Raw genomic sequence first — 8,269 nt, 5'->3', positions numbered from 1 at the left:
GGTAGGAGAGGAGATGGTTAGGAATTGTTGGAGTTGGTACTGGTTGCCCCAAAGGCCCGTGAACAGGATTCTGGAAGCTGTAAGAATTGATGGAGAACACTTGAGGGACACCTGCTATGTTCTTCTGCTGACTGTATTCCAGCATTAAGAAAGACTGGGTAAGACCTTATAACTGAGCCATTTATTTGCATAGAAATTTCCGGTTCTCTCTGTGAGTGGACAGGGGAGCGGGTGGAATAAGAGAAGAATGGAAAGCGTCCTCCTAGTTTTCTATCAGTTGCTAGAAACTACGGGAGGGCTACTTAATTATTTCTGGATTTTGCAGAAAATTCTAAAGGTAGTTGAATTTTAGAAGCAACTGCAAATACTGAATATCCTTTCCGCATTTAGAACTCGTGTGAAAAACTCATACATTTAAGTTTCAAAAGGTTTTGACGTTCCAACTGACAGCTTTTAGCTAAACCTATACAACAAATGGCAAATAGGATCTTAAAGCCTTTTAAAACCAACAAAGCAAACAAATATCTAACTTCTCAATTAGATATACAAATGTGTCCTCTATTATAATTCTCATGTTCTGAGGGGCAGGCATTGTACTAAATTCTTCACCTACATTATATCAGTTAATCTAAATCCACAAAAGTAGGCAGTTCTCCATGTTACAGATGAAAAAAAAAAGTTTCAAGTGGTTAAGTAATTTGCCTTTGTTCATTGAGCTAGTTAGTGTTAGAGCTGAAATTCCAACTTTGGTCTCTTGATTCCAAAGGCACTGCTAAGCATTTGACTTGTCAGACACACCTGCCACCTGAGAGTTTCTGACTCATGACTGTGGACAAGAAGGCCTCAGTCTGAGTACACCTAGCCTAGAATTCTAACAGAGGCATTGAGGGAATGTTATCTTCCCCAGTGTCATCTGCCCTGGCCAAAGTCTAGAGCTGCATTTCTGCATCCATACTCCAGTCTTTAACATCTCCATTTTCCAACCTGGCCTCTTTTAATACAAACTGCTTTCTCAAAGGGAAATAGACCTTTTGTTTCTTCTTCCTAAGGGTAATCTACAAAATCAAAATAATTGTGTATTTCCTGATCATTAAATTTATGCATATTCCAGTGTTAAATTTCAGAAAATAGAAGAATATAGAAGAGAAAAGTAACCCTTGCTCTACAATCAAGTATAACCACTACTTACTTTTTTGATTCACAATGTATCTTCCTTGGATATACTGCATACGTAGATTGTCTCTATGCTTTCAGTCACAGTCATTGCCACCTTTAATAGTCTTCCTCATTCTTTCCCAGGGGCAAACCTTTTTCAACCTAATTTGTGAAAACTTTCTTGATTTTGTTCCCTGTATCCTTATGGCATTCATGTTGTGTTTTAATTACTTATTTGTCTGTCTTTCCTAGGAGCAAGCTAAAGTTGTAGAACTATCAGAATAAAGTAAGAGATGGAAGAGACCAGAATGTCAGATGGACAAGTAGTTTTGCACACCAGTTTGTGAACTGGGGTTCATCTATGGTGAAGTTGCTACAGATCAGCAGAGAAATAAGAAAAAAATATAGTGAGTTTTTCATTTAGTTAAACTTACTCTTAAGGATTGTGCATTATATTGAAATTGTTCATTCTATTTCTTTTATCCAATGACAGTTATAGAGTAGTTATTTTCTAAATAATTTTCTTTGAAGAAATATTTGTTGCTAACTTTATTTGCTCCCATTTGGTTTATTTTATTTCTGAAATTTTTCTTGGTCCACGAGATCCTAAAGTCTAGCAATGACTGAGATAGAGAATGGCCACCAATTTCAGCAATCATAATGCTGGTGTGATTCTAGTCTACTTACTTTATCTGCTATATGTATTCTCTGTATTCTTTCTGGATATGACTTAGTCTAAGCCTGAGGGTGGATCTGAGCTTGATGGTGTTTGGAAGATAAGAAGTGGTTGTAACTGGCAAATGGTACTAGGCCCCAAAGTAAGACATTATTCATTCTTGATGCAGTTTATATAGATGAAATGAAGTTTCTGTTTGTTACTGTATTACATGAAAATAGGTAGATGGAATTTTGCCACCGATGGAGAATATGTTTGTGTTAGTCTGACTTAAAATAATAAGTTAATAAAATTCACTTTGAGGGAACGTGGGAGGTGGGCGCTGCTGTCAACCTTTTGGTATGTGTCTTCACATCTCTCTATACAAATATGCCCTTGGTGGTTTTAAAATATGGCTATGACTTCTTTGATGTCCTTCCCATGAAAAGATATACTTTGTGTCTTCTCCTCTTAAATCTGGATGGGCTTATGATTGATTTATACAAGAGAATATAGAGAAAGTGATCATAGTCACCATATGTGACTTCAGAGGCTAGGTCATAAAAGGCCGTGCAGTCTGTTGAAACCCTTGCTTTTGTAGCTCTCAGCCATCATGTAAGAAGTCTGACTACCTGAGTCCCATGTGCTGTGAAAAGCCCAGGGCAATAGGGAGACCCCTTGAATGTACTCTGATTGACAGTCACAGCTGAGCCCAGCCCTCCAGTTAGCCTAGGTGCCAGATATGAGAATGGAGAAGCAGATTCCAGCTCTCAGCCATTTAGTTACCCTTCAGCCTTTTCAGCCTTCCCAGCTGAGGACCTAGACTTGTGGACCAAAGTGAGCCTTTCCTGCTCTGTCTTGTCCTAATTCCTGACCTGAAGAATCCACGATTTTAAGAGAATGGAAAACAAGACACAGACTGGGAGAAATATTTGCAAAAAAAAAAATACATCTGATAAAGGACTGTTATCCAAAATGTTTAAAGAACTGTTAAAACTCAACAATAGGGGCGCCTGGGTGGCGCAGTCAGTTAAGCGTCCGACTTCAGCCAGGTCACGATCTCGCGGTCCGTGAGTTCGAGCCCCGCGTCAGGCTCTGGGCTGATGGCTCGGAGCCTGGAGCCTGCTTCCGATTCTGTGTCTCGCTCTCTCTCTGCCCCTCCCCCGTTCATGCTCTGTCTCTTTCTGTCCCAAAAATAAATAAAAAACGTTGAAAAAAAAATTAAAAAAAAAACAACTCAACAATAAGAAAACAAAAGCTCGTTTAAAAAATGGGCCAACACCTTTACAGACCTCACTAAAGAAGATATACAGATGTAAAATAAGTATATGCCAAGATGCGCCAGCCACATCATATGCCATCAGGGAAATGCAAAGTGAAAAAAAAAAAATGACTTACCACTACACATCTCTTAGAATGGCCTAAATCTAGAAATTGACAACACCAAATGCTAGTGAAGATGTGAAGCAAAAGGAATTCTCATACATTGCTAGTGGGAACACAAAATGGTACAGCCACTTTGGAAGATAGTTTGGAAGTTTCTTATAAAATGAAGTATACTCTTACCATGTGATCCAGCAACTGAACTTTTTACTATTTACCCAAAGGAGGTGAAACCTTATGTCCACACAGAAACCTGCACATTGATGTTTATAGCACCTTTATGCATAATTGCCAAAACTTAGAAGCAACCAAGATGTTTTTCATTAAATAAATGGATTAATACACAATGGTACATTCAGACTACAGAATATTATTTAGCACTAAAACGAATTGAGTTACCATGCTATGAAAAGACACGGAGGAACCTTAAATGAATACTACTAAGCTGAAAAGGCTACACACTGTGATTCCAAATATGTGACATTCTGGAAAAGACAAACTATGGAGACAGTAAAAAAAAAAGTCAATGGCTCCCAGACAGGGACAAGGGAGAGATGAATAAACAGAGTATAGAGGATTTTTAGAGCAATGAAAATACTCTATAATGTTAATGAATGTATGTCATTATGCTTTTGTCCAAATCCATAGAATGTGTAACACCAAGAATGAACCCTAAGGTAAGCTGTGGATTTTGGGTGATTTTGATGTGTCAGTGTAGATTCATCCTTGATAAAAAATGTACAATGCTGGTGGACAATACTGGTAATGGGGAGGCTATGCATGTGTGGAGGGGCTAGGGGTTATATAGGAATTATCTGTATCTTTCAATTTTGTTTTAAATCTAAAAATGCTCTGAAAAAACAATAAAGTTAAAGTCTTAAAAAGAATTCATAAGCATAATAAAAATGATTATTTTACTTCTCTGTTTAGGGTTGTTATGCATCTTTTCCAGTGAGTAGATAACTGAAACCATGTCTGTCTCCATATTTATGTGCACTCTATCTATTGGAAAAAGGCTTTTTGCTTAGAGTGATTTTTTTTTCTTTTTTTTGCCTAGAGCTGACTTTGAGCCTTCATAAGGTGTCTAGGGTTTTCTTTTTTAGGAGTATGTTGCCTTCAGAATTTGAGATTATGCTAACCAATGAAAGAGTTAAGTGAGTGTTAGATTTAAAGGTTGCAAATGTAGGGAAGGGATATGAGCAGGTCTTTACATTATGCTTGATTTTGTAATGTACCATTTTCTCTTCTCCCCTAAATGGGAGGGAAAATGGTCTACTATGTACCAAATGAATGGGGAAGAAAATATAAGTGGAACTAGCTGTAATATCCAACTTAAAATCTGAACTTTGAGTATTTTTTGCCCATTAAGTTTCAGCTTTACCTACCACGTTGTTCAGGCTACATTTTAAGCTTTGTTAAAGACACCGTGGTTTATTTATTTATTTATTTCTATCTCCTTTGTACCTCCCTACATCTATAACAGGTAAAGCTGTACATATTACATGTAATACCTGATTTCTATGTGTATGTCTGTATGTCCTTATATACATTTTGATCTCATCTTTTTTTTTCCAATGCTTATTTATTTATTTAGAGAGAGAGAACAAAAGCAAGCATAAGTGGGGGAGAGGCAGAGAGAGAGGAGGAGAGAGAAAATCCCAAGCAGGCTCCAAGCTGTCAGCCAGAGCCCAACTCTGGGTTCCATCTCACTAACTGTGAGATCATGACCTGAGCTGAAATCAAGAGTTGGACACTTAACTGAGCCACGCAGGTGCCCCAATGTGGCATCAGTTGACTTAATCTTAAAGAGACTTCTCTCAAACATTTACTGGCTACACTTATAAGTTACTGCGTACACTTATAATTTGTTAAGTCTAACAAATATATTAAATGTGAAAATCTGTTTAACATGTTCATGTTGAAATAAAAATGAATTACAATGACTTCAAAAAAACTTCTAAGTATTTCATGTCATTTTGTTCATTTTGTTTAGTGGGTCTTATGATTCAGAGCAAACTATGGCCTGCAACCCAATTACGGTCTCCAGTCTATTTCCATATGGCTCATGAAGCTAAGAAATGTTTTTACATTTTTTTTTATTGTGGTAAAATAACATAAAATTTACTGTTTAACCATTTTAAGTGTACAGTTCAGGGCATTACGTACATTCATCATATTGTGAAACTGTCACTGCTATCCATATCTAGAATTTTTTCGTCATCCCAAACTGAAACTTTGTATCTGTTTAACACATTGCTCATTTCCGTTTTCCCCCAGTTCCTGGTAATCACTATCCTACTTTCTGTCTATATGAATTCATTCCAGGTACTCATGAGGGTGGATTCATACACTATTTGTCCTTTTTACATCTGGTATATTTCACTTAGCATAATGATTTTTAAAGTCCATTCTTGTAGCAGGTATCAGAATTTCTTTCATGTTTAAGGCTGTACAGACTACATTTTGTTTATCCATTCATCTGTCAACGGACATTTGGGTTTCCATCTTTGCCTGTTGTGAATATTGCTGTTGTGAACATTGGTGTGTGTACTTTGACCTTTTGACTTTCTATCCCCTAATGGTGTCCAGTGATGCGATGCACACGGGTATACAAGGGGAAATGGAGAATTATTATGTTAGTTCAGTGGATGGAGAATTTCAGTTTTGCAAAATGTAATAGGTCTGGAGATTGGTTGACAACAATGTGAACATACCCACTGCTTTCGGTTAGCTCTTACATTTTTAGAGTTGTAAAAGAAAGAAAAAGAAAAAAGAAAAGAATATTTAAAAATACTATCTGACTTTTTATGGAAAAAGTTTGCCAACCCCTAATTTAGAGTAAATTTTAAAACTTCTATAATGGACTATTATTGCTGAATGAATCTTAAAGTTCATTCATTTCTTCACTAGAGAAGTATTTAAATTTTAGTAGACTTTCTCATAGTAAATATTTGGGGAACTTTAGTTGTTTGGTCCCCAACCAACAATGAAAAATCATGGTTTTGGTTTTGTTACTAAGAGTAAGATTCACTGATTTACAAGCAAGATTCATTGATTTTGAAGGGATGCTGCAGTAAATTCAGAGTAATAGGGTACAAGGTTCCTTTCTTTAAAGCTACAGTAGAGTGAAAGGCCCTACCATGTATAAGGAGGCATGCAGAGGCTTGAGGCGCTGTCCTTTTTACTTTTGATCTACTTCTCTTTTCTTTTTTTTTTCCTTTTTTTTAATGTTTATTTATTTTTGAGAGAGAGACAGAGACAGAGAGCGAACAGGGGAGGGGCAGAGAGAGAGGAAGACACAGAATCTGAAGCAGGCTCCAGGCTCTGAGCTGTCAGCACAGAGCCAGATGTGGGGCTTGAATTCACAGACCTCGAGAACATGACCTGAGCCTAAGACGGACACTTACTGGACTGAGCCACCCAGGCGCCCCTGATCTACCTTTCCGGTTCTACTCTAGGCAGGCTATGTCTTTTGAACCCTGGTATGTCCTTAAGGCAGAGATTCCCAAACTTTCTTGGTTCATAGCATTTTTGGACTTTTTTCATAGTGTCTTGAGCCTAAGAAATACTGTAGAGTTCCATTTGTTAAGTAATTAAGTCCGAACAACCTAATCATAGACATTCATATGATGTCTCACAAACGTCTCTGTGTTTCTCTGAAACATTTAAAATATCTCATGGTGCCTTGTGAGTTCACTCCAGAGTCCTATGCCCCTGAGCACACAGTTTGGGAATTACAGTCCTAGGATCTTCTACCTGGGTTTCTGATTTGGATTTGCCTTTGTCCTTGGCCTTGTTTCTTATTTTATCCCAATTACAATTTCCCACATTTCCAGGGCTTGCCTAACAATAATTTCTGATGGCTTTCTTTGGTTACAGATTTAATTTTTACATTCTTGATTCACGTTTCTTCCTTTAGTACATTAACTTTTATGTTGGGTTTTCCTTATAAAGGCTCTGTGTTTAAACTACAGAAATAAATACTTAAGTGAATAGAACATTTGCCCTCATCTTCAAAAGTGTGTTACTAGAATTACTGGATTAATGACTGTAGGGTTCTTTAGTTTTCTCACAAGAAAGGTGATAAAGTATCTTTTTTTTTTTTTTTTAAATTTTTTTTTTTCAACGTTTATTTATTTTTGGGACAGAGAGAGACAGAGCATGAACGGGGGAGGGGCAGAGAGAGAGGGAGACACAGAATCGGAAACAGGCTCCAGGCTCCGAGCCATCAGCCCAGAGCCTGACGCGGGGCTCGAACTCACGGACCGCGAGATCGTGACCTGGCTGAAGTCGGACACTTAACCGACTGCGCCACCCAGGCGCCCCGAAAGGTGATAAAGTATCTTAAGCCACCTGATAATCCTTAGTTGTATATGTTGGCCTTTGTCACTCAAGTGAAGAAGGTGCTGTGAATGATGCCAACAACTTGCACAGTAAATAATAAATTACCTTTTCTATAAATTATTACTCACTAGATGAACTTTCCAGTAGCTCTGTCTGGTAGGAAAGTTGTTTTTCTCTTACCTCCATGGATGTTTTCTTTTCAGGCTGATTTAAGTGACACTTCTGAAATATCAAGTTACAGTCTGAAAGAAATGTGAAAAACCTTAATGTTAAGTAACAGACTCAAGACTAGATAATTCAAAAGATTTGGGAGAGAAGGTATTTCTGGTTAGGAAGAATATTCTGTGCATCATAAAAATATGGGAAAAGAAAATGTTTTTATATTGAGAAATTCTTTTAGGATTTAAACAAGAATCAATATGTCATTCATTTGTACATTAAGATGCTAGACTATGGTGATCCCTATAGAAAGAAGGCTTTGACAAATTACATGAGGTAAAGAGAATACATGGGAGGATTTTAATCTACTGTGGAGGAATAGTTTTCTTCTTCAAATGTAAGGAGAGCTCTCTATGGAGTAAGGTAAAACTCTTACTTTTCTCATATTTCAGGCTGTGAATTGCGCTTGTGTGAACTCACGTAAAGCACATGTCTATGTGCTTTTACATAGGTAGGATACGGGGGTGGGGTGAGAATTATACCTCTCCTGCACTGTTGAGCCAATCAATATTC

At 37.4% G+C, this 8,269-nt stretch overlaps 1 long non-coding RNA gene across 1 annotated transcript; it reads left to right on the top strand.

Annotated features, from left to right (window-relative positions):
• The first annotated feature begins 1 nt into the window (after position 1).
• LOC124521061 (uncharacterized) lies at positions 2–7,371 on the top strand. The gene is made up of 3 exons (XR_006964441.1): positions 2–158; positions 1,408–1,562; positions 7,342–7,371. It is a non-coding gene; the product is annotated as an uncharacterized LOC124521061 (long non-coding RNA).
• Positions 7,372–8,269: the final 898 nt, after the last annotated feature.

Source organism: Lynx rufus, unplaced genomic scaffold, assembly GCF_022079265.1.
Source record: "Lynx rufus isolate CCGP_SWC_20201006 ecotype Redwood Valley unplaced genomic scaffold, mLynRuf1.p SCAF_3, whole genome shotgun sequence".
Classification (NCBI taxonomy): Eukaryota; Metazoa; Chordata; class Mammalia; order Carnivora; family Felidae; genus Lynx; species Lynx rufus.
This window is presented reverse-complemented; position numbering and strand designations above follow the sequence as displayed.